This window comes from Ascaphus truei, chromosome 5 (genome assembly GCF_040206685.1).
Source record: "Ascaphus truei isolate aAscTru1 chromosome 5, aAscTru1.hap1, whole genome shotgun sequence".
NCBI lineage: Eukaryota > Metazoa > Chordata > Amphibia > Anura > Ascaphidae > Ascaphus > Ascaphus truei.
The window spans coordinates 269770328-269798314 of record NC_134487.1 but is presented as its reverse complement, the minus strand read 5'-3'; the positions used below and the strand labels follow the sequence as shown (position 1 = coordinate 269798314).

The following is a 27987-nucleotide window of genomic DNA, read 5'->3' as shown; positions in this document are numbered from 1 at the left end:
TGCATAAACCCAAAGCCATCATTCTTACAGAAACATGGCTATCCCCTAAAACCCCTGATGCACATATTGCCATTCAGGGATACTCCATTATTAGGAGAGATATGTCAAAGAGAGGAGGAGGGGTGTTATTTTATATTGCAGACACCTTACAATTTACACTGTTAAATTGCCCACCAAGCCCACATTCTTTTGAAACTCTAGTTGGCAAAATCTGCCTCCCCTTTTCTAAGCCCATCTTACTCGCTGGCATCTACCGCCCCCCTAAAGCCCCTCTACAATCCCTGACTGATATCACCCAATTTCTTTGCTCCATTTCCTCTCTGAATGAGAAGAGTGAGCTGCTAGTTCTAGGGGATTTCAACTTCAATTGGCTTGACCCTAAAAACCACAAAATCCAGATACAACTCAAGTCACTTAACCTATCACAACTCATTTCCCAACCCACACGGATAAACCTGAAATCGCATAACCATTCCTTGCTAGACTGGATTCTCTCCTCAAACCCCAGCAGAATCCAATCCTCTGGCATCCTTCCTACATTTTCAGTGACCATGCAATAGTGTACTGTGTAAGGAAAATTAAACCGCCCCAATCAAGCCCTAAAGTTCTCCTCACTAGAACATTTAAAAACTTTAACCCACAACAGTTTCTGGATGACCTTACCAACTGCCCATGGCACAGATTCGATTTAATTCCCAACCCCGATTCTGCACTCGACTATTTCCAATCCGAGTTCTTAAAACTCTGCGATACCCATACTCCACTACGCAAAATAAGGGTACAGGGGGCCCACCTTCCATAGGTTACAACTGACCTTATAGCACTATACCTTGTGGAAAAGCTACAAAGTAACTGGCACTACCAAGGATCTCAATCACTACAGATGCCTGCGGAACATGTGCACAAGGCAAACAAGGCATGCAAAAGCACAATATTACTCTGACAATCTCCACCAAAATACATCAAACCCAGCTAACTTCTGGAAGGTTATCAACAATATATTCCAGCCTCCTAACCATCAACAACCAAGTAATATCACTAAGGGGGATATTACTCTGACAAACCCCACTGACATTGCAAATGCATTCAATGATTACTTTGTGGGGTGTGCCACTAACTTATTAGCGAAACGCAGCACAAACCCCAAACATGAATCTCATCCTGGGAGTATCCCTACAGTCCCACCCCCTCCCAACACTGCCCACAATTTTCAATTTAGCCCAGTATCTGAAGAGGAGATTACACAAGCGCTCCTCAAACTAAAACTAAGCAGCCAATGTGGACCCGACTTACTACAATCTACAGCAGCGGCAGCTCTTATTCGAGCAAATGCCGCTGGCTGTATGAGGCTGGGAAGCGGGTAGCCGCGGCGCGTGGCGGCGCACTGTGACGTCACGGTCACAAGCGCGCCCGGCTTCCCCGTCTTCCCCGGCTTCCCCAGGCTTCCCCGACACCCCTGGAGTTCAAATCTAGGTAAGCGGGGGTGCGGGGAAGCAGAGGGGCAGAGTAGAAGCCGGGTTCGGGGTGTCTTTGGGGGGGTAATTGCGCGCGATGTGGAGGGGGGGTGCGTGGGGGAAACGCGGCGGCGCGCGTTTCTGACTGGCGGCAGCTGGGGTAGATCCCGGCATGCCGCCGGCATTTACTTTAATAAAGTATGTCGCTACTGTAGGTTCCTACGACTTGGTGCCCCAGCCATTGCCAAACCAATTGCGTCCATAGTCAACTCTATCCTGTCTGCAGGCCATATCCCTAAGACCTGGAAAACTGCCAGAGTTGTCCCAATCTTCAAAAGTGGGGACAAAAACACTGTCTCAAACTACAGGCCAATCTCACTTCTCCCAATTCTATCCAAAGTTATGGAAAAATGTGTCCACTCCCAATTAAGCGATTTCTACACCAAGACAAATTTCCCTAGCCAATTCCAGTCTGGGTTTCGTCCCAAACACTCCACCGTAACTACCCTGCTAAAAGTTTGCAATGAAATCCAGTGTGGAATGGAATGGGGACAACTCACTGGTGCAGTATTCCTAGATTTTGCAAAGGCTTTTGACACAGTTGATCATGTTATCCTGCTTAACAAACTCCAGAGCTCTGGAATAGGGAAACATGCTTTAAACTGGTTTCAGTCCTACCTATCAGGAAGATCCCAACATGTGTCCATCTCAGGGTCTAACTCCAACCCCATGGATATCACCTGTGGTGTCCCGCAAGGCTCTGTTCTGGGGCCCCCACTCTTCTCAGTGTTCATTAATGATCTTCCCACAGCTTGTAAGGAAGCCTCAATACACATGTACGCAGATGACACAATCCTATATGCACACAGCCATAGCCTCTCTGACCTTCAACACATACTTCAGTCTGACTTTTTGAGACTCGAAAACTGGATTTCCCAAAACAAACTGTTTTTAAACACTGACAAGACTGTAACAATGGTATTTGGGACCAAGACTAAATTTGTAAAGCTTCCAGTGACTGAGCTCCTGATTAGAACCAACGCTAACACCACCCTAACACCTGTCACTAGTTTTAAATACCTGGGCTTATGGTTTGACTCCCACTTAACATTCGGGATGCACATTGATACCCTGACAACCAAGACCTATGCCAAACTAGGGGTACTTTACAGGAACAAATCCTCCCTAAGTCTCCTGGTCAGAAAGCGTATCGCACAGCAGATGCTAATGCCAATTATTGACTATGGAGACATAGTATATGGCTCGGCTCCTCAAACCCACCGTAGCAAACTTGACACCCTCTACAATTCAATTTGTCGTTTTGTTCTCCAATGCAACTACAACACACATCACTGCGAAATGCTCAAAGAACTAGATTGGTCATCACTAGAGTCTAGGCGCAAAGTTCACCTTTCCTGTCTCACCCTCAAATACTTTCTGGGGAAGCTACCCAGCTACCTGAACAAGCTCCTCACCCATACCACATGCAGCACCTATCACCTGAGATCAGACTCCAAAAGACTATTCATGGTCCCAAGGCTCAACAAAGTATCCGGACGTTCCTCCTTCTCCTTCCGTGCACCCCAAAACTGGAACAACCTACCAGAGACTCTCATATCCACCACCAGCTTAAGTTCTTTCAAATCTAAGGCTGTCTCACACTTTAATCTGGTCTGTAACTGTTTCATACGCTCATAATATATATTTTCTTTAACTGTGCACGCAATGTCTTGTATATAATGTATACCTTGTTCATTTATGTAACTGTACTTGTAACCATGTATTATTTGTTTTACTCTGTGCCCAGGACATACTTGAAAACGAGAGGTAACTCTCAATGTATTACTTCCTGGTAAAATATTTTATAAATAAATAAATAAATAAAACTCATTTACTAAATACTTAACAAATAGGTGTAAGAAAATGTTGCCTGTGTGCAATGTTTTTCTCGTTGATTTACATGATGTTAAAACTCTTTTAATAATGGCCCATTATTTTGGTATACACGGTGCTAATAATATGTAAGACTCTCTATGCAGGGATCTCCCTGTATTACCTTTTAGTGAACTGCCATCATAATGCTACAGTATTTGCACATGACTGTATTTTCCTTCCCATTTTACAATGTTGTACAATATTTAAGCACCGTATAATATCTATGCAGCTTGTTTATATAGTAATGAAGCCTAAACACTACAGGTGTATTAATTAGTCCCAATTCTCTTTGTAAGCGATTTTGCAATATTTAGAAAAAGTCTCAAATTAACAAAACCTTTCAGTGAACATTTTACTGTTATTTAGATTGAAAAGACAATCCAAGCTGGGGTTCTTTTCTTATTTTTTTTTTTAAATATGGGATTGAAGCCAATTAATTTCAGCTCCGGGGACCCCCTGCTTCCAGACATACTTACGTCCATTGTGGGTGCCGGTAGCCACTCCAGGGTTCACGTTATGGAAAAGCTCCCGGGTCCTGTGGGCCAATAATAAGCCGTGATGTCATCCGGTGCGGCTTCCTATTGGCCCATGTGACCAGGGGCTTTAAACTGCAGGAGATACCAGCACCCCCTTCGGAGGCAAGTATGTCCGGAAGCAGGGGGTCTCCAGAGTTGAAATTAACGGGCTTTAATACAGTATTTAAAAAAAAATTAAAAAAGAAGAAAAAAACCGTGGCTGTGGATTGCCTTTTTAAACTATATAACAGTAAAATGTTGATATCATGGATATCTGGATAATGGGGTGGCATTTTGAAATGTTGGGGTATTGCTTTGCTACTTTATCACAGCTGCGGTCTACGGGGAAAGGTATTTTGCCAGGCAGGTCTGTAAGGTTATGTTAGGCTCATGCGAATCTCGTCCTAAGTTTTCGAGACCTGAGCTGGGGAAGGGCTCCAGGCTTGTTTGGGTCAGCTAGACTAGTAAGGGAAACCCATCCCTAATTGGGTGCTCTAAAATAACATCTGTGAAGGCTTATATGCATACTCAATTGATGGGTCCAGGATATAAAGTAATCTGTGAGCAGGGTTTCCTATCCCCAATAGAACGATAAATCCATCATGTATTAGCAGCAAAATCTAAAACACTGTAGGCATACCACTGTAGGGGGGGAAACCTCTAACCTGACCGGTGTGTTGGTCCCACCCGGCGGTCCCTTCTTTGGCGGGTCTCGCGATCCCAGCGGGTCTTCTCGGCAGAGAGTGTCTGTACTCACATAGCTGCCCTGATGCCGGTGTGCTGCTGTGGGGAGAAAGCTCAGCTGCTCCGTCGCGTGCGTCCGTCCCAACGGCTGAATGCAGAAGGTAGGTGAGGGGACTCTGAGCACTGCTTGATGATATCAGGCTGGAGGCAACGTGCGGTGAAAAAACTTTATTATGGCATGGAAGCCCGATTAAAAAACATGAGAGACAATTCTCTGACGCGTTTCGTCTTGCGACTTTATCAAAGAGTTTTGCCAGGCAGGTCTGTAAGGTTATGTTAGACTCATGCGAATCTCGTCCTAAGTGTTCGAGACCTGAGCTGGGGAAGGGCTCCAGGCTTGTTTGGGTCAGCTAGCCTGTAGCGTTCCTCTTAATAATAATAATAAATAATAATAATACTTTATTAATCGGTCAGAGACGGGCTATGGTGGGGGGACCACTTCGGCTTCTGGAGCCAAAACATCAGTGGGATGGGGAGCGGATCAGTCGACCCTGGCATGCTCATTGGTTTTCCCTTTGTTGGTTGTTGCCAATAAAAAGCTGTGGACTTATCCCCCAAAGAAGTTGTATTGTGTCTTTATTGGGTTAGGGGCAGGCAAGAAAGGGGTTTGGGGGAAATGGTTCATCTTGTGTTGGAGTTGATACCCCAGAAGCTCCTGAGAAGATCTGAGGTCAGGCTCCATGTTGTCCTGACACAGTTGGTCCCTACCTTTCGTCTGTAGTAGAGATGTTTAAAACCTTTCGCCTAAAGTTGTGAACTAAGCAAACTTTGACCTTTTTCCGCTGTGAAAGAAATGGGGACCTTGTTAGAGTTTGCAATTGATTCGTCAAGTATTAAGTCAATGTTCATTGCAATTTTGCTTAATATGCTAATTTGCAAAATCAGTTGATTTGCTTACAAATTTCTTTAAAATAGCTACATTTGCTTAATGCTGGAAGTATAAATAGGACCCACACATCATGTTTTGCACACTACCTATAGATAGTTAACTGAAAGCGTACAATATTGCAAAACCTAAGACTAAGTTTGCAACATTATTAGCCTTTTGAGGCTTGATGAAAGGAAGCGAAAGTTGTAACAAAAAGCTACAAATTGCACATTTTGGATCGTTTCACACATCTCTAGTCTGTACTAGTACTAGGAGAATGTTCAGTGAATTTAACACATCCTGCAACTTTCAAACCAGATTTTAGTTTGTCATTGCATGGTAATTGGCAATTGTAAATGTTTTTGTGACATTCTTTCTCTGCTTCTGTGTTTAATATTGCGATGCCTGTAACAAGACTACAATGAGTCTTGGTATTTTTAATTAATGTCTGACTGTAAACTTGTAGCATCTTGATCCCATTTTCTTCACATTGACATAATAATGAAAATATACAAATATACTGTATACAGTGCTTTTTTGTAGAAAAAAAATGGTGCTGGTTCTCAGGGCCGCAGACATCTTTCCCGGGACCCAGTACTAGATTTCCACAGGCCCCCCTAACCACCCCCCCCCCCCCAGCCAGTGCAGAACTTGGGGTGAAAAAAAGTACTGATACGGCACACAAAAAAGCACTATATATATATATATATATATATATATATATATATATATATATATATATATATATACAGTGTTCGACAAACCTATACATTTGCTCGCCCCGGGCGAGTGGATTTAACCCCCGGGCGAGTAAATATTGGCCCAAGCAGCACACGTTTGGTACTAGGTGGCGAGTAGATTTTTTTGTGTGGCGAGTAGATTTTTTGGTGATTTGTCAACCACTGTATATATATATATATATATAGCAAATGGAAATATTCCTGTATGCCCATTTGCATGTCTGAGGCCTCAGCCAGGCTGCCTGCTTGCTCGCTGAGGCGTGCTGAGGCTCAGGGAAAGCGGGTGCTTTCCCTGGCCTTGCGGATGCTTACCGCACGCGCTGTCAGGGGGCGGGCACGTCACAGGCCGGGGGCAGGCCAGTGATGTCACGGAGCTGGTTCGCCCTCATTGGGTGAACCGCTCACGTGACCGGCCTGTCGCGCCGGCAAGCGGGGGAATTTTAAATTCCCCTAAGACCTATGCTTCCGCGCACTTGCGGAAGCATAGGTGAGCCCCTACTAAAGCTGCTCTAATTGCGGCTGTAGGGGCTCAGTGCTGAGCGGGAGCACGCGTCAGCGCGCTTCCGCCAGCAAGCAGGTAACATGGCCGAGGCCTTAGACAGGTCTGCAACCCCGCCTTTCACCATTATCACCAAGCACACAGCACTTCCACTGCAGCAAGGAATTCTGGGAAATGACATGCAAATGGACACACAGTGTCATCTTTTGCTTCAAAACACTATATATATATATATATATATATATATATATATATATATATATATATATATATATATATAGCCACTTAGTTTCTGATTTTGAATGGGGTGAAGAAAGAAATGTAGAGTAGAATCTTTTCATTGTGTTGTTTTCTCTTTTTTGGGAGATCTGCCCTTTTAAGCTTATTTGCAATATGTTGAAGTCTCTCCAACACAGACAAGGTGAATGCACAGAGGAATAAATAGATAACTTTCAACTTAGTTGAGGTGGTAAAATAGTTTAGCTTTCTCAGATGTTTCCTAAATCCCTGCTTCCCTCTATCCGCACAGCCTACCTAAGCCCTCTGCTCCCCTTTCTCTTTAATAACTAGTGATTTGTCAGGATCATAAGGATTTCTCAGCCTGCTTCTTAAATCCGAAAAAGCTTTTCTGTCCCTTAGAGGCCAAAACCATGCAGTGTTCAGTGGCCAAAGCAAAAGTTTAGTCCCACTAGCCAACATCTATTAAGGTTGCAATAAATGAAATGCCTTCTACATGAACTGTGCGAATGTGTCCAAAAGTATTTAGCAAAATCATTTGTACAGATTTTTTTTTAAATTTCCCCAAAATAACGGTGGTCAAAAAAGTAACAATGATCCTCTACCGTACAATGTACAGCAAATAAAATACCACTTGTGAGCACATTCACATGTCTAAGGCCGCACCTATAGTGCCGTCGATGGTGATGGCGACACGACGGGTGACGTCACCCGTCGCCGTCGCCGTCGCCACCGGCCATTTGATTGGTTCAAGGGCCGTCACATGAGGCTACAGCCCTTGAAAAATCAAATTTTGCCGGCTACCAGTTTTCGCGACGGCGACGTCGTTCTGTCGCATTGTCGCCGTTGCGCGCACTATAGGCACACGTGGCGGCAATGCATTTGTTCTCAGGCGACGTTGCGTCGCCATCGCCGGCACTATAAGCACGGCCTTAGACAGTTCTGCAACCCTGCTTTTCCCCAGTATCTCTTAGGCCGAGTCCATGGTGCATGCGAGCGCGACGGAGCGCATGCCCGCGCACGTACCTGTCAGCTGAGAGATCTGTGGACTACAGATCCTTGCGACGGGGAGGCGTGGCCAATAACATCCCGGAACCGGTTCGCCCTCACCACTCACATGACCCGGCCGTCACGAGACAAAGACAAAACCCGTTGTTTCCCGAAAAAACAGCCACGCCGATGCTCACGTGCACACGCACGCACTACGGACGTGAGCAAAGACCTCAATGTGTTTGATCACACCGTGTGAGCGATCCACTCAGCATTTTATTTATTTATTTATAAAAATGTTTTACCAGGAAGTAATACATTGAGAGTAACCTCTCGTTTTCAAGTATGTCCTTGGCACAGAGTTATAAAAATACATGGTTACATTAAAAGAGCAGGTTTATACAGTCAATTCACAGACATTTCATGGACAGATAGAGTTGGAAAATTGGGTACAGGGGATAAAGTGCTTGTGATTTTCCGATTGAAATAGAGCAGCTTTACCATCACTTTAACATCACCAAACAGCAGCCGAACGGCAGCAAACGGCTCATACCCTTTGGCTGCCCTTCGGCTGCGCAAAAGGCTGTCCGCCTTTTGGGCAACACAGATGTACACTGGGGTGGTTGATTTTCAATGCAGCTGCGAATACAAAGTTATTTGTGTCCTCTTGGCTCATTAACATTCCAGTGGGTAGGGTTGACGTTCCACAAAGTACAAGCAAATGTTAATCCTTAGCACGCTGGTCCTGTGCAGATGGGAGCAACTCTTGGGGAGCCCCATCAGGCTGTCCGCCTTTGGGGCAATGCAGTATGAACACGGCCTTAGCATATAGTGCTTCTCAAAGTCACAAAATTCCACGATGCTTGAAAATGAGCAAAAGAATAGCAAAATTGCACTTTTCCACAGATAATTTATATTTCCACTATAGAGTAGGTGCCTTTTGTAGTAGCTTTGATAAGTGAGTTATCGACAGTTTTGGGCACTTCTCGAGCGAGTTTGCATGTGAAGCTATTCAGAAAGCTCCGATAACATGGCAAACTCGCTCGAGACCTGCTTCAGTCATAATGACTGAGCCACCTGTGCTGAAGCAGGGATATGCTTAAAACTTGACCTGTTGGTCACTCTTGAGGACTGGAGTTGGCCACACCATGCTCTAGAAGATATAATGGCACAAACAGTATTTAGGAAACAGTGCTTCTTCATAAGACATTTCCAAACAAATGGGGTGAAAGATGTCATATGGGCTAGCGCCACTTTGTAAATATGACCCAAGATCTATTAATTTAAATAGGGCTTAAATCTTCCTAATCAATGGGAAGACAGCTTCACATTATATTGCATCATATACACATAAAGGCCCTTAGTCTGTAACATGGAACAGCGATGAATAATAATAATAACATTTTCTTGTATAGAGCTGCTAGTTTTACGTAGTGCTTTACAGAGACATTTTGCAGGCACAGGTCCCTGCCCTGTGGAGCTTACAATCTATGTTTTTGGTGACTGAGGCACAGGAAGATAAAGTGGCTTATTCAAGGTGACAAGGAACCAACACAAGGAATTGAACCAGGTTCCTCTGCTTCAAACTCAGTGCAAGTCAGTGTCGTTACTCACTGAGCCACGCCCTCTCCCTGAACTGGTGCTATCACACGCAACGCCCTACAAGCTCAATGGAACTTTCCGTGCTACATTACTGGATTTGCACTATCACCATTTGCAGAATTGTGGCAGTGGTATCAATTTAATGGCAAAAAGCCATTCGCAAGGCTTGTTACATAGCTCCCTTAATATCTCCCAGACACGGCAAACCCTGAATAACATTTTCTTTTCTAACATAAAAAAAAGCCAAACAAATACAGCAAGACTTCTCTGAACTGCAACAGGTACAAAAGGTAAGAATCAATGTAAGGAGGCTTGTTAATAGATTATATAATCAAAAAATAGGTGGCTTATGGAGACGGCCGCAGGCAGACAGAAAGGAATATGTAGGCAGACAGCCAAGCGTATTGTGTTTGTATTACTTTATTCTTATATAGCTTGCACTTTTAATGTACTTGGAGCTTTGCAAAATTAAGTGCAAACATTGTTGGGTACAAGAATACACAATGTCAATACAAGGTCGGGTCTTCAGATGAGGTAGGAATTCCAGACATAAAGGCAAATGTTGTCACAAAGGAATCCAGGCTCTGAAGGGCTTTTCTATTTGAGCGTTGCGGTGGAACATAAATAGACCATGGAAAGAGCTTTAGGTTTATCAGTGGAAATGCCAATGAAGAGGCAGAGAGGGTGATAGCAGTAAGTGTAAGTGCACTAGTCAAAGCAGACCTGATTAGAAGGAGGGTGATAGCGTGGCTCCCGAAATACTTTGTTGAAGAGCGAGCTCTCGCAATAAAAGATACAGGGAATGGGTTCCGCTTGATAAAGTTATGGGGCAGGAATTCCGTGAAGAGATGTTAGAGTGAGTTACACAGAGATTAAAAAATAAAATAGAGGCAAGATTGATGTGGACACACACATGAGATCTCAACTGTAGTGATGGTATAGGCCAAGAGTAGGGTTTCATGGTGTCCAGTTTTGAATGTGGCTGTCCTGTATTTGGACACTGTCCAGTAAATTATTAGAGACATGTATGTGTCCGGTATTAGCTCTCTTGATAGTGACCTGACCAGCTAGAGGGGCTGCAGGATTTCCCAGAGCAGGGAGAGTAGGGCTGTTGATAGGGGGCTGGGCAGCTTCCTCCACACTGATTGGCTGCTGCTGAGTAATGCAGTCAATCAGGAGGAGGTGTCAGGAGCATGAGGGTGGCTCCAAGGAGAGGAGGAAACAGCATGGAGAGGCGTGAGAGGGGTGGGTGTGTTTGTCTCAAGTGTGTCGCACCTTTCACCATTGTGTCCAGTATTTTTGGAGAAGTCACCTGGCAACCCTAGCAGACTGAGCCACTGATTGAGCCACCTGTGCAGTAGCAGGGATATCCTGAAAACCTGACCTGTTGGTGGCCCTTGAGGACTGGAGTTGGCTACCCCTGATATAGGTCAACCATTGCAGTGTTTAGTATTCTCTAGCACGTGCATAAAATCTATAGAATGAAAGACCCTGGAGATAATGGAAGGGATAAAAAAAGGGCTAAAAAAGCACAGACTTACGATGTATAGCAAAATATTAAATGTTTTTAAACCTAGAACTGGCTCTCCCATGCTGTATTGCCTCTGGGAGTCCCACAGTTAAAGATGCAGTCACACACAAGGCAAACTTATGAAAGTGATGTGTTCAATAGATTAAATATAGGGGATTAGAGCCTTAAAAACAGACAAATATATATATCTACTATAGAATACTAAGTGCGCAAAAAGATACAATTTACATCCAAAATAATAACAGTTGCTGCCTAATGTTCAGCTACACACAATAGCATATATATGGGGAAAGGGGGGAAACAACGGCGCAAATGACTGTTAACTGTATAATAAATGTGAGCATAAGTAGAATGGGAGTATGGTTTGCCAATGATTCTGAAATGAAATTATGAGAAACAAAATATAGTGAAGTATGTTTAGTTAAAATATATGCGCAAAAGTAGATTTCTACTTACAAAGTAGCAGATGTAAACAAGCATGTAGGATATTATAATCCTCTCCGTCCTGCTGCCTGGAGTTGCTGTATGAATCCTTCACGTGGAACATTAAGAAGCGACGTGCTGGTTCTCCTCTGCCTGCAGCCCTTCTCCGTGACTTCCTGGTTGATCCTCTGGTCTCGCGAGACTAGCCCGCTGACGTCACTCCGCCGAGATTTTGGCCGAAATTTGGATATAGTCTCCAGTAATGAGCAGGGGGTTCTGCTGGCATGTAATGTTGGATAGGGATGCTGAAAGTTTGTCTTAGAGCCTCCTCCCGATATATATCTGTTAACATTTGATAGTCTAGAAATGTTTCATTGTTTTAATTTACAAGAGGGACTACTAAAATGGGTGTTATTTAACGTCAATCCTGCTTGCTCACTCACTCGACAGGGGACAGGACAAAGATAAGACACTATCGGAAACATTTCAGGGTACAATGTTGCCAGATTCAAAGGCACGGTCATATGAAAGACCAACGTGAACAAACTGGTTAACCCCCTCAGTGCCAGAGAGGCTGGCAATGCATGGAATGTCAACAGTGCGATAAAGATCAAGTCCTGTTTTTGCATCCCCCTTTGCTGACCTGGTGTAACAAAGTAGGATCTGAAGAAAGACCAGATTAGATCTTCATTATCACATCACGTTGACTTGAAGTTTGTTGGCAGGTATTGGTTATTAATTCTTTATAGTTTCTTCTTAAAAATAGAAAAACAATCACACAGAAAGTATTTTGAAGTATTTATTTTTTTAAAGTTTAAATGCAGTTTTGTTTCATTTAAACCACTTCACTGTGGTCATTAGTGGTCCGGCATGTTGAAATGACTAACACTATCAATGGTCATGTGTCACTCCCCGCTCAATTTCCATTAGGAAATTGACATGATGTCCCAGAATGGTGAGGTGGTTCCCTTTACTATCACACGATTACACCTGAGTTAAAGAGGTTAAAAGCTGCTCACTGGTCTGTTTGCTGGGGACCATAGCTGATAAGCTGCCAAGTAGCTCCTGTCAGAGACTGGCAGCCATCCATAGGCTTGCTGGCTGGCACAAGTGCCCCGAGAAGCTGAGTTCCAGGTAACCCAACAAGGGAGCATTTTACAGCAGATGTAAAGCAGCAGCTGAAAGAGCAGCTCGGCCTAATTACAGCATCCCTGCTATTTACCGGAGGATCAAAGCCAAGGATTCTGAACTTTTCAATTCTCTGATAATGCTTCTGCATCTCTTAAAGTACAAAATTGCTTCTTTTCTTGACACTTTAAAGGCGCTTCCAACCTTACACATACTGTAGGCCAAAACTCACTTCTCATGTTCTCATTACTTGAAGCATTGCATACGCTGTCCAAGTTTGTAACTATTGCCCTTGTTTGATTATTGTCCCATGACACACTTGAAAATGAACGGTGACACTCAATGGAGCTGATGGATCAAAGTCTCCCGTCTGCAAAAGTGGTGCATAAAAAGGCACCAAATTTAAAAAAGGAAAAAATCCGATTGGACTCAATGTGCACTTTTTGTGCTCCAGGTTTGCCCCACTTTTGCACCTGGGAAACTGTGATACATCATTTACTACTAGTAAAATATTTTATAAATAGATATTTTGTTTCCATAATTTGCACATGTAGCGCTGCTCCCCCCCCCCCTACCCTTCTGGGAGATCTGGCCTTTGCTACCGGTGATGTGGTGGTTCATACCTGTTATGAAAAGTTCAGTCCGCGCTCTGGCTCTTTAAGCTTGGATTGTTGGTCCCTCTCAGTTCTCTTGCTGCTTCTGTGTTTATGAGGTGTCTCCCCCACCTCCAAATGTGGTCTCCACCGGAACCCCGATGGTGATACCAATATCAGCAAAACAAGAAAAAACACAAAAGCGCACCAAGATGAGAGATAGATATTGTATTAACAACAAATAATAAAATTAGTAACTGCGACTGTTGTGGCTGGCGGTTTTATTACCCACCATCAGTACACACTCAAGTGTACCGTTCCTGCTTTTTTCCGATCGTTTTTATGCTATCAAAAACGGACAGGCATCCTAAGGACACCTATTGAAGGCCCCGGTTCCTGCACATGTGTGCTACACTCTGCACCACGCTACCACACGTGGAGGACAGGAGAGGAAACAGAGACAGCCCCAGCGCGCAGGTCTGATCTCTCAGAACTGAGATTACCCTTCATATTTCCTATGTGATGCCCTACTCCTGTGATAGACACCAGATCGGGGATTATTAAAGAAATTTTATAAGTTACTAATTTTATTATTTGTTGTTAATACAATATCTATCTCTCATCTTGGTGCGCTTTTGTGTTTTTTCTTGTTTTGTTCATACCTGTTAGGTTCCAGGAGATGCTGAGGGTCTGCGTTGGTATGGGGAAACAGGTCAGACTTTTAGATGTCTTCAGGCTGTGTTCTTCCTATCTGGTGCAACGTCTCAGTTCACAGCAGGTACCAGCGTGGCTGGAGACAGTCTCCACTGTGAAAGTCATCATTCCTACCCCTACCCAATAGACTGTAACTTAGGCAGGGGTATTTAAAACAGGATCCTTTTATTTCATCCACTGCAGGTATTATTACAGCGAATACATTTCTCAGTATGGGATCTCAGGCCTCTGGATGGTGCTTGGCCTCTTCTCAGAATTGAGGCCTTGCAGTCTGTTGGACCTATTCTCCTCAACCCGCTAAGGGGCTGAGAGCAGGTCTCAATCCCAGCCGGGAGAGACTCAGACTGACGGTAGTTTGTCATGCCTCCTCCCTAGTACAGAGGGGGAGGGCACAAGGTCTGCACCCGGATTGGCTGCACACAGACCAAGTTTCACCTCCACCCCTGTCACTCAGGAAGGCTGCCTGAGGGGGAAAACCCAAGATGATAGCCTGCCACAACCAGCAGCTATCAGGACTTATGTGACGGGGAGGGGCAGAAAGATAGCCAGTACCAGCCATGGCTACACACATACTGAACGTAAAGAGCTGTAAAAAAATATTTGCAATGCTCGTTCAACCACTACCATGCCAGAGGGCCCTGCAAAGCATTACCAAGGAACGTGTTCCACGCCCCTCTGCCAGTGACGTGGTTCAAAATACTTGTCATACGGTATGGAAACCTCATGTCTTTCATTTCTTTACTCAAGTACTTAAGGCAAAAGAACTAGAAATCCTTGGATATATATTATAGCGAGGTTCGAAGAATCGTTTTTGGGCTAAATGTAAAAAGCTGTCACTATCTTTTCAAATACAGTCCAGGGGTGAAATGGTGCTCGGTCAGTTTATGTGCCCTATGGAGTCTTTACAAATAATCATCACGGATAATGTCCGGAATGCCTTCAACAGTCCATGTAGTGTATGGCTGGGAGGATTAGCGCCTAGTGGTGCCTACTACATCATGTGGCGCAATATATAAACCACACTTCTGTATTCTTTAAGGAATGGGGGATGGGGTAACATTCATGAAGGCCTGTTACCTTATATATAATAATAATTGTTTGTTCTTACATAGCGCTGCTAGTTTTACATAGCGCTTTACAGTAACAGCCCCTGCCCCATGGAGCTTAAAATCTATTTTTGGTGCCTGAGGCACAGGGAGATAAAGGGACTTGTCCAAGGTCACAAAGAGCCAACACTGGGAATTGAACCAGGTTCCTACTTGCAGATGACTGCCTCAAACCCAGTGCCGCGTAGTGTCTTTACTCACTGAGCCACTCCTTCTCCCATTTGAAGCCCTCTCAATGGATCTGGCAATCCTGATGGCTTAAAAAAATCCGTTGAAAAGGGATGTCCAAGGTGTCAACTTGATAGTCCCCAACATGGGACTACAAGCAATAAAGAAAAAAAAGATCAATTGTGCCAAAAAACTATTCTCTATGCATTAATACATATTCCTTCTTCTCTTGGGTTACCGCTGATCTTTGATGATCAAAAAGAGGCGGAGCAAAGCGGGACACTAGTACTTCATTGGAGCTTAACGTGACAAGTGTGATGTGTATTTTCTGTCCTGTGTAGCTTGCTGTACTTTGCAAGCTAGAATATTATGATATGGCCTATACCATCTTTTGTTATTTCTGCTGAAGCTAATAAAGGAAGATGAGGAAGAGCTAGGTTATTGTCCCATGGCTTATTTCTCTCACCCTCTGAACATCTCCCCAAAAGGTTCCTTCACTATCCTCAGGGATATTCTATCCTCGGGGATCAGTTATATTCAGTGAACTCCTGCATCAGTTCTGCACCCCTATCAGATGCTGGCGGAGAGTTCGGCCTGGGCACGGGTAAGTGCTGCTGCTGCAAGCACTCCCTTCAATGTCACCTGTGCAGATGGTGGTAGAAGAGCTTCTGGCCCATCAGTGATCCCACCTTCCAGACGCCTCAGCCCCCGATAGCGTCACATAGCATTGCACCAGCCAAAAGGGCCTCTAGTGGAGGGGAGGGGTTGAGCTAGGCCTCAGCAGAACTCCCAGCAGGTGCCAGGAGGTGGAAAGGAGCAGGCGCATGGCAGTAAGCCCCACATACAGGCCCCTGGAAGTTAGAGAGCTTAAGATGCTCATGGAGGTGGGGGTCTTCGTAACCTATATGGGGAAGGGGAATCCAGAACACCACAGAGAGGCAGAAGAAGGCAGAGGCAGATCCAAGTAGGCCCCATGAAGACAGAGGCCCCAGCAGGCCACAAGAAAGGAGGGCCCCCAGCATGGGCCTAGTCAATCAGTCCATTGGCAAGGTCTTCACCCAAGAGATTTAGTGGGGATGAGGAAGATTACAACAGGGGCAGGGTCCAGACTTTTACAGTGGAGTGGCAATTATGTCTTCATTGGAGCTAGCACTATATGTGTGTGCATTGTTACTATGTGTTCTAATAAATTTAAAACCAGAGACATAACATAAAACACAGACAAAGCTCAGTGCACATCCAGAAAAACTTATATACGGTACAGTGCCTAAATATACATGTATAAATAACTAATAAATAAAATGGTCTTTTAGTTTAACATTTTGGCCAAATTGTTGTAAGCCCTTGAGCCAAACTTCACGGCAGACCACGTTTCAAGGGTCCCTACACTCATATAAATTCTTAATAACCTGTGCATTGCCAGGAAGAATGATTTATAATAAATCTGTCAATATAAGTTGCAAAAGTTCTAAGTCTGATTGAAGCTCTTATTAACCTGTACATTACCAGGAAAAGCACTCTGTAATAGATTTGTCACAATCACACTGCATGCAGGCAAGTTCCCCTGATAGTTGGAGATGCCATGGAGTGAGCTTTTAACCATTTAAATGTGGGAGGGAGTGAGCTTCAATTGGATAGGAGGTTGCCACCCTCCAAAATAGCCAAGACTAGCTGAACAAGAATTATAAAACATACAGAACACCTACAAGCTCAAATTGAACCCCCAAAATACCCACAACATATATATAAGCATATAAGTTTCACAGAGGAGTGCTACTGAGCATGGCAATATATATTTAAAACCAGAGACATAACATAAAACACAGACAAAGCTCAGTGCACATCCAGAAAAACTTATATATGGTACAGTGCCTAAATATACATGTATAAATAACTAATAAATAAAATGGTCTTTTAGTTTAACATTTTGGCCAAATTGTTGTAAGCCCTTGAGCCAAACTTCATGGCAGACCACGTTTCAAGGGTCCCTACACTAATATAAATTCTTAATAACCTGTGCATTGCCAGGAAGAATGATTTATAATAAATCTGTCAATATAAGTTGCAAAAGTTCTAAGTCTGATTGAAGCTCTTATTAACCTGTACATTACCAGGAAAAGCAATCTGTAATAGATTTGTCACAATCACACTGCATGCAGGCAAGTTCCGCTGATAGTTGGAGATGCCATGGAGTGAGCTTTTTTTGGGGGTTCAATTTGAGCTTGTAGGTGTTCTGTGTGTTCTAACAAATGTATCAACATTCTTTTAAATATACATTTTCCGTGTATATTGTTCTACACTGGGAGACAACATTTGAGACTGTGAGAACATACAGTACATCTACCTCCCATTACTTAAAGAAACCATTCAGGGCTTTTTTGCTCTCACATGGCCGTGTGAATAATATGAATAATATTTTTCCTCCATTACACTTGCCCTAACTGCATCCCTGTAACTATTGCACATTGCTACCTATTGAATGATATTGCATATCTATGCTTTTCTTTTATCTTTTCTATATATCTGATCCTGCGCTCCCCACAATACTTCTATCGGTTAATGCTGAGGAATTTTTTGGAGAAGGTGGTTAAGAGAAGGGATAGTAAGGAGAAGAAAAAGGGGAAGAAACAGGTTCCAAAGATGTTTGAGAACATTTTTTTCCCGGCTCCAACACGTATTTGCCAGTTCCTTTAGTCTTGGGATTGCCGCAGATCAATCTCAAAAATGCTAATCCACCATTTTTTGTCTAGCACTGGCAATCCACATGATGGAATAATAATTTGAACCAAAAACCGTAATCTGCGATCCACGAATGAGGAGCCGTGTATGAGAATAAATAGAGATGTAGCCTCAAACTGAAGCCATTTGTTGGAGTGTTTAGCTGTGAGTTGGTTAGGCTGTGTGTTGCTGCTGTAGTATTATATCATAAACATTTATAAATAACATACTTAATAATAGTTTTTGCAGAACCATTTACAACCAGGCATTAACCTACTACCAGAACAGTTAAATTGTAACTGATGTTTTTTTCTTGCAAGGACAGAGATAATATTTATTTATAAAAAATGTATTACCCGGAACTAATACATTGAGAGTTACCTCTCGTTTTCAAGTATTTCCTGGGCACAGGTTTATAACAATACATGGTTACATTAAAAGAATAGAGGTTATACAGTCAATTCACAGACATTTCATGGACAGATAGAGTTGGAAAATTGGGCACCGGGGATAGAAGTTCTGATGAGTTTCAGATTGAAATAGAGACGCTTTAACATCACCAAAAGGCTCACACCCTTTAGCTGCCGTTAGGCTGCACCAAAGGCTGTCCGACTTTGGGGCGATGCAGATGTACACTGAAGGAGTTCAGATAGAATGCAGCTGTGAATTCAAAGTCCTTTGTCCTCTTGACTCATTAACATTCCAGTGGGTGGGGTTGATGTTCCACATAGTGCAAGCAAATGTTAACCCTTAGCACACTTGTCCTATGCAGAGGGGAGCATATATCCAGTGCTGTACTCCAGCTTGATTTTCTATCATTCTCTACTTGTAGTATTGGCGACAAAGGGTGTGTGAGGATTCGCCATCTTGGCAGTCGCAGACCGTCTCCTCACCTCAACAACCCTTCCGTGACGAACACTCAGGATGCGCGGTCTCGTGGTCCCATTACGCGCGCGGATCTTGGGCAGTCTGATTCCACGTCCACGGATTCTGTCTCCGCCCCCCGCTCTGACGCACGACAGGTCCGTTCGTCCAGCCTCCCACGCTGATGCGTGTTCCAAGCCCCGCCCCCGCTCTGGTGATAGACAGGACCGGCGGTACCGCCTCCATCCCTGATTAGGCTGTATCCTAGGGCATACCTCCGTGCATCAACAGCTTATGGTGGTCTTCTTCCTGGTTCCGTCCTGGCTGGCTATTGGAGGCTCCTCCTTTATTGACCTTCCTGCTGCATTCAGTCTTTGCTGAGCATAGTCTAGTGTGATGCTGTGCCTTGCTGCATTCCAGTTCCTGTGACCTTGGCTTGCTTGTTTAACCTCTTGTTGCCTGACCCTGCTTGTCTCTTGGATTCCGCACCTCTCCTCTCTTGATCCAGCTACGCATGACCATTCTCCAGTCCTGACCTTGGCTAAGTACTCCAACGATCTGATACTCTACTATCCTGAACCTGGCTACGTACCCCGACAATCCGCTACTCTCCAATCCCGAACTTGGCTACGCACTCCGACGATCCGCGACTCTCCACTCCAGACCTGGCAAGTACTTATACTTTTCTCCAATCTATAACCCTGACCTGGCTTGAATGACCACTTTACATCCTAGGCGCGCCCGCGTGGCTGTGGGTCGGCGTTAACCAATTCCCTACCTCAGCACCACAGTCGCGCTTCATTTGTGGTGAGCTACGCGTTACAGGGTGCTGCTTTAAAGCTTAGGACCTCGCTGAACCATTAAACAACAACAACCAGGCATTAACATGCTGTTATTAACTGGACTTTCATTTAAGTGGGCTCGGCCTTTGGCCTTCATGCTGCACATGTTACTGGGATTGTAGTATATTAACTGGAATATATAGACAGAATTATTATTATTGATATTTCTGTGAATAATTATTAAGCTTCCAGAACAGTTTGGGCTCTTAATTTTTGGGATAATCAATATGATAAACTAAACTGGTCCCATATTGAGTTTCTATATCATTCTCTCATTGCACCTAGTGTGCCGTCCATTGTGCAGCAACAGAAAAATAAACAACAACAGCACCAGTCACTGGCTGCCATTGCATAATCATATAACTCTGTATATAACACAAGTGAAGTAAAATAATTACATCAAAATGTCTAATAGTAGAAATACCAGTTACAGTCTTTTGAATAAATATTTGTAAAGTGGAGGCGAGGGAAGAGGAGGTGGATGTACTTTTGGTCGAGGTCATTGTGGTGGTAGTAGTGGTGGTAATGAATCTGATAAAGGTAAGTTAGTTAAAGTTGGTGCTGTTGGTGGTGATGATCCTGCTACTACTAGGTACTGTATGCAAAGTCATCAAAACAGTCACAGCAAATGGGACAATAATGACACAGTCAATGAATCACAACAATCTCACTGCAGAAGGCCCACTACCCCTCCCACCCCTCTGTCTCTAGGAGATAATTAACTTCCAGTTAAGTAGAGATATAAAAAATGAACTGAAGGAGAAAGTTTAAGTCAGCTGGCAACTGTATGTCCTTATCCCTAGGTAGTACTCTTGAAACTAAAATTGATAATGTGTTGAAGCATATGTACTATTGAGAATGTTAATAAAACTGTCAGTTCTGCTGGGAAAAAAACAGGGCCCCCCTCACCACCACTGACACCAACGCCAGCTTCTGCTGTGCCTGTTACTGCTGCCAGTGCCAACAACAAGCCCACTATTGTCCTTTTCAAAAGGTTATACTTCTTGTCAGTCCAAAAAAGCAATTAATGCTGAACAAGTTCTAACATTGATGTTACTAGACTCTGAAGAGCTGTTAAAACAGTCAGATGTTGAACAGGGAGAGTCATAAATTCAATCACAAGGAATTTATGAGTTTGAGGAGCAGGGGGGTGTTATTGATGATTCATCGGTTCAAACATCACTTATGAATGAAGATTCTGGTGATGAGGATGTTGCTGATGCTGCTAAGGACTGATTTAAGTGTACTGGTCATGGTGGTAGTGCTATGGGCAATGATGATGATATGCTTCACATAAAATTGATGATACTGTAATCGTTCTTCATGATTGTGAAAATACAGATTCAATGACCAGTAAAGCGATCAATACATGAGGTAATATAACAATAATAACAAAAACCTGTATATTCATTATTTAATAAACAGAAGCCACCATCATCATCAACAACATTCCATACATTGATATTTCCTTCCTCCTCCTCAGCATCAACAACAACAACACCACACTCTGTTACACAGACGTTATCATCACTACGACAATTGACCAGTCGTGGTTCTAGTTGTTGTGGTGATGATGGTGATGTCGATGCCCCAGGCCAACACCACCTGCACCGCAACATAGACAACCACGATTATATTCCCAAATTCGTCCACAAACACCAGCTATGTCTCCCATTGCCTATACTTCAAATACATCCTGCACGTGGGGGGTAATGACCTGTTTTTTTACATTTTTATTTCCTACAGCGGATTAATCTTTCATACTTTTTTTCTTACAATATGATGATGGATTAGAAATAAACGTATTCCGTGGAATGTGTTTACATTGGATTAGACCAGCCGGAGGGTTATTTTAAGTCTGTATAACCGAGCTACATAGTGGGATTTTAAATAATCAGCATGGATTAAAGTTGGAACAATCCGTCAGTGGATTTTAACACATGGACGGATTGTGAAGGGAAAGCCGGGAAAATTCAGTGAAACAGAATTTGACTGGTTTGCTCATCTCTACTTTTTGTACCTGGACACTATTTGGGAAGCGTATAAGGAGTACGGTGGGGTTGCTTGGTTGAAGTACGAGGAGGATTTTAGGGAGCACATGGAAATTAGAAAGCATGGGACATGGACTTCTGGTTTTCAAAGATGACCCCACACAATCTATCTCCTATTCAAGGACTGGCCGGCAGCACAGGGCCATCAGGACAGTTGGCTGCGCTTAGGCAGGCAATATGTTGGGTGTTTAAGGAAGGCGAATCTAAATAGGGGATATCATGCCACTTCAAGCATGAGTGCTTGTCTTGCGGAGATGAAGGTCATACTGCATGTAGTTGCTTTAGGAAGGTAAGAGTCCTAAGGGGGCAGCGCAGGGAAGGAGTCTTCTTGGACAGGCGACGACTCCGGTGAGAGTGGACGAGATATCTTGTTGGCTTGACCATTAAATCGACAAAGCAGTGAGTGGGAGAGTAGGTGGAGGGAGGCCGATTATTCGGGTCCTGCACGTGGGGGTAATGATCTGGGTTAAATGTGCTAGGAATGAACGCGACCAGTTGGGATGTGGTCTGGTTGATGGTAATATTCCCAGTGGTGGGTTTGGTATGTTCCGAGAGAGTGCCTCGGCTGGTTCGGTGGTCTGGTCTTTATCAGAAGAATTGAGTTCTCTGGTTCAGAATAGTTAGGTTTAGTTTACAGTTGTGTGAAAAATAAAGTACACTCTTTGAATTCCATGGTTTTACATATCAGGACATAATAACAATCATCTGTTCCTTAGCAGGTCTTAAAATTAGGTAAATACAACCTCAGATGAACAACAACACAGGACATATTACACCGTGTCATGATTTATTTAACAAAAATAAAGCCAAAATGGAGAAGCTATGTGTGAAAAACGAAGTACACCCTTATTGCCTCCATAGGAATTAAGATGCTAAGTAGCAGACAGGTGCTGCTAATCAAATGCCCTTGATTAATTGATCAGCAAGTGTGACCACCTCTATAAAAGCTGAAGTCTTAGCAGTTTGCTGGTCTGGAGCACAATGCCAAGGAGGAAAGACATCAGCAATGATCTTAGAGAAGCAATTGTTGCTGCCCATCAATCTGGGAAGGGTTATAAGGCCATTTCCAAACAATTTAAAGTCCATAATTCTACAGTGAGGAAGATTATTCAAAAGTGGAAAACATTCAAGACAGTTGCCAATCTTCCCAGAAGTGGACATACCAGCAAATTCACCCATAGGTCAGACCGTGCAATGCTCAGAGAAATTGTAAAAAACCCAAGAGTTACATCTCAGACTCTACAGGCCTCAGTTAGCATGTTAAATGTTAAAGTTCATGACAGTACAATTAGAAAAAGACTGAACAAGTATGGTTTGTTTGGAAGGGTTGCAAGGAGAAAGCCTCCTCTCTAAAAAGAACATGGCAGCACGGCTTAGGTTTGCAAAGTTGCATCTGAACTAACCAAAAAACTTCTGGAACAATGTCCTTTGGACAGACGAGACCAAAGTGGAGATGTTTGGCCATAAAACCAAACACAGCATATCAGCACAAACACCTCATATCAACTGTCAAGCACGGTGGTGGAGGTGTGATGATTTGGGCTTGTTTTGCAGCCACAGGACCTGGGAACCTTGCTGTCATTGAGTCGACCATGAACTCCTCTGTATACCAAAGTATTCTAGAGTCAAATGTGAGGCCATCTGTCTGACAGCTAGAGCTTGGCCAAAATTGGGTTATGCAAAAGAACAATGATCCCAAGCACACCAGCAAATCTACAATAGAATGGCTGAAAAAGAAAAGAATCAAGGTGTTGCAATGGCCCAGTCAAAGTCCAGACCTCAACCTGATTGAAATGCTGTGGCCGGACCTTAAGAGAGCTGTGCATAAACAAATGTCCACAAATCTCAATGAACTGAAGCAACGTTGTAAAGAAGAGTGGGCCAAAATTTCTCCACAACGATGTGAGAGACTGATAAAGTCATAAGGAAAACAATTACTTCAAGTTATTGCTGCAAAAGGTGGTTCTACAAGCTATTGAATCATAAGGTATACTTCGTTTTTCACACATGGCTTCTCCATTTTGGCTTTATTTTTGTTAAATAAATCATGATACAGTGTTATATGTCATGGTGTTGTTGTTCATCTGAGGTTGTATTTACCTCATTTTAAGACCTGCTAAGGAACAGATGATTGTTACTATGTCCTGATATGTAAAACCATAGAATTCAAAGAGGGTGTACTTTCTTTTTCACACCACTCTATATGGGTTTTTAGGATTTTTGAAGGAAGCTGCGCTGCTGTTGCTGGCGGTGAGGCAAATTTGAGGGGTCAAATGGCCTTGGTGTTGAAGGGGTGTGAACCGGTCAGTTTTGCCCAGGTGGTTTCATTCCTATCAGTCAGGTAGATCCCAACATGTGTCCATCTCAGGCTCTACTCCAACCCCTTGGATATCACCTGTGGTGTCCCTGAAAGCTCTGTTCTGGGGCCCCTACTCTTCTCAGTGTTCATCATTGATCTTCCTACAGCTTGTAAGGGAGCCTCAATACACATGTATGCAGATGACACAACCTTATATGCACACAGCCCTAGCCTCTCTGACCTTGAACACATACTTCAATCTGACTTTTTGAGACGTGAAAATTCGATTTCCCAAAACAAACTGTTTTTAAACACTGACAAAACTGTAACAATGGTTTTTGGGACCAAGGCTACATTTCTAAAGCTTCCAATGACTAAGCTCCAGATCAGAACCAACGCTAATACAACCCTAACTCCTGTTACACGTTTTAAATACTTCGGCATATGTTTTGACTCCCATTTAACATTCGGGATGCACATTGACATCCAAAACCTATGCCAAACTAGGTGTACTTTACAGGAACAAATCCTCCCTAAGTCTGCTGGTCAGAAAGCATATTGCACAGCAGATGTTAATGCAAATTATCGACTATGGGGACATAGTATACGGCTCGACACCCCAAACCCACCGTAGCTTTCTTGACACCCTCTGCAATTCAATATTCCGTTTTGTTCTCCAATGCAACTACAAAACACATCACTCCGAAATGCTCAAAGAACTAGATTGGTCATCACTCGAGTCTAGGCACATAGTTCATGTTTCCTGTCTTGCCTTCAAATACTTTCTGGGCAAGCTACCCGTCTATCTGAACAAGCTCCTCACCCTTACCACATGCAGTACTTATCATCTGAGATCTGACTCCAAAATACTGTTCATGGTCCCAAGGTTCAGCAAAGTATCCGGCTGCTCCTCCTTCTCTTACCGTGCACCCCAAAACTGGAACAATCTACCGGAGACTCTCATAGCCATCACCAGTCTAAGTTCTTTCAAAACTAAAGCTGTCGCACATTTTAATCTGGTCTGTAACTGTTACATGCTGTACGCCTATAATATATATTATCTATATCTGTGCATGCAATCTCTTGTATATAATGTATACCCTGTTAACTTATGTAATTGTATTTGTATCCATGTATTATTTGTCATCTTAACTCTATGCCCAGGACATACTTGAAAACGAGAGGTAACTCTCAATGTATTACTTCCTGGTAAAACATTTTATAAAAAAATTATATGTAATAATATTTTATAATTAAATAAAATTATGAAATGCAGTTCTTAAAAATGCTTGGTGGGCAATGCAAATGTAACATTGTGCTAAATAACACAAGGTTTAGGCAGTAACAAAAATCCACCATAATGATATTAAGACATTTATTGTGAGAATGATATACCGGTATATCACAATAAATATCTGTTTCATACAAAACAAAAACTACTAAAAGCTTTTAATAGTTTCAGTTATTTTATTCTAATGTGCAATTCATTTAGAAACAACTCATAATATATGTAAACAAATCAATTTCGATTTTTGTTTCTAAACAATTAAGTTATCAGATGATTTAAACAGTTAATATCAGTGAGAGCTGGGAGTAAGGAGAAACAAGAGCCAGTGCATAGTGACAGCTGGCTCAGCATGTACAAGCACCAATTTAATTTAAGCATTGCCCAATTCAACCAGGTACTCCTGGCAGGAATAATTATAACATATGCCAGCATTTGTCTTTGGGTCTGACTATGTTAGTGTGTATGTTTGCCACTTCCAGTGAATGTCTGTCTGTCAGTCACTCCAAATGTTTGTCTGTCTGTATGAGTAGTACTCTGATATATAGATGCACATACGCACACATATACACACACACACATATATATATATACACATACATATACTTATGTGTGGGTATATGAAGCAGATATAGGATCTTCTGTACCAAAGAAGCATTCTGCTAAGTCTGATACAGGTTGTATACATACATGCCTCTGTATATATAAAAAAAAATATATATATATATATATATATATATATATATATATATATATATATATATATAGCAGTCTTTAAGTGTCCCATTTAACACCTTACAACAAAGAATATCCTGCCAGGAATCCAATTTGGTAGACTAGCTGGCATTCCTGATGCAGATGAGGGACTACAGAAATGAGACCCCAAAGTTCTAATGCGCATGTACCAGCTAGCAGGGGGGCATGTATCAAAATGTGTTCCCACGTTAATGAGTGGCTTGAGGTAATTGAAGACCAATCACCTATACTCAATGTTAAGGATAGGGTACAAAAGGTTTATAAACTGTTGTCCACCCTTTATCCTTTGTCTTCTGATATCATCTGAATTGTTACCTGATTGCGAGAGAATTGCTATGCAACATACTTCTCATCCCCCATCCCCAAAGTAAGTGTACTTCTTGTCTGTTACTGTATTATTTCGTGTGTTCACCTATCCAAAGGAATAAATATACTTTATTATATCTAAGCCTCGTTCAGTTCAAACCCAGTATTTGGTGTAAATTACAACCTGTCATAAGCTATCGTCACAGGCTTGTATATTAACTGGTAGGGAACCATGTTAAAAATGGTTTTTGAAGCAAAAAGTGGCACTGTGTGCTCATTTGCATGTCATTTCCCAGAATCCCTTGCTGCAGTGGAAGTGCTGTGTGCTGGGTGATAATGGGGAAAGGCGGGGTTGCAGACCTGACTAAAACATGCAGATGAGCATACAGTACCGACAATGTTTATTGAAGCAAAAGCCGCCGGTTGACCAGGACTTACTCCGGCTGGTGCTGAGAATAGTCAGTGCGCCAGCCGCATCCAGCCGCGTCCCCTCCGTTTCCCCCCCCTCCAATCGGCGCGCAATTTAAATACCTTCCCGACCCCCTAGCGGCTCCTGCTGTGCCCCTCTGCATCCCCGCTCCCCCGCTTACCTCATTTCAAACCTTCAGGGGAGTCGGGGAAGCCGGGGAAGCCGGGGAAGCCGGGCGCGCACGTCACTGTGACGTCACCGACGTCACGCGAACGAGCCGCTTCCCAACGCTTCTCCACGCTGCCGCCACGCATCCAGCCGTGCGGTTTTTAGTCGAATAAACATTGTCGGTGCTGTACAGTTGTATTTACATTTGCGTATTTGCTTTGCTGTGGAGGGTTTTTGTCACTTTTTTACTCACCATAACTTAACTCAGTATTATGGTTGGCCCATCCATTAGCTTCTTTGCATACCCAGTTAATCAACCCCACACTGATGAGACCCATTAAGGTCGAAACAGCTGTCTGTGGGTGGTTTTCTGGGTATGCACCTTAACCCTTGCTGTGCTCAAAGCTGTGACCATGCAGCAAGCTTAAGCCTATAGGGAACCATGTTAAAAATGGTTTTTGAAGCAAAAAGTGGCACTGTGTGCTCATTTGCATGTCATTTCCCAGAATCCCTTGCTGCAGTGGAAGTGCTGTGTGCTGCGTGATAATGGGGAAAGGCGGGGTTGCAGACCTGCTTAAGACATGCAGATGAGCATACAGTTATATATATATATATTGTGACAAACGGCTTACTCCGGGGCTCCGTCGTTTGTCCGGGACTGTTTAGAACACGGTCTTTTAGGGTAGGTTAAATGATGAGGCGTCACGTACTGTTCCTTTAAACAGGCTATGCCTGGTTTATTCAGTCCCAGGCACTGAGACTGCCACAGTGCATACAACAGAAAACAGATCAAAACAAAAGCTGCTCACCTGAGCGATAACTTAACTTAGATATCCCTGACTCAGGGTTGGAAGTGGCTTTTCCACTTCCAACATCAAAACACGGTACTTTTGCAGTCTTACACAAATGAACAGAAAGATTGAACCTGTTTGGGGAAGAGGCTTCTCCCCTCTTTAGTTCAGCAGCCTTCCAGCCTCCTGGCTCTTGTGGGGAGACCAGAGCAAACAGGAAATCAGTCTTTCATACCTGATTCCTAATTAGC

General features: G+C 43.2%; 1 long non-coding RNA gene across 1 annotated transcript in view; it reads right to left on the bottom strand.

Annotated features, from left to right (window-relative positions):
- LOC142494569 (uncharacterized) overlaps window positions 1-27987 on the bottom strand; it is a 130886-nt gene that overhangs the window by 2988 nt on the left and 99911 nt on the right. The gene's annotated exons all lie outside the window — the stretch shown is intronic.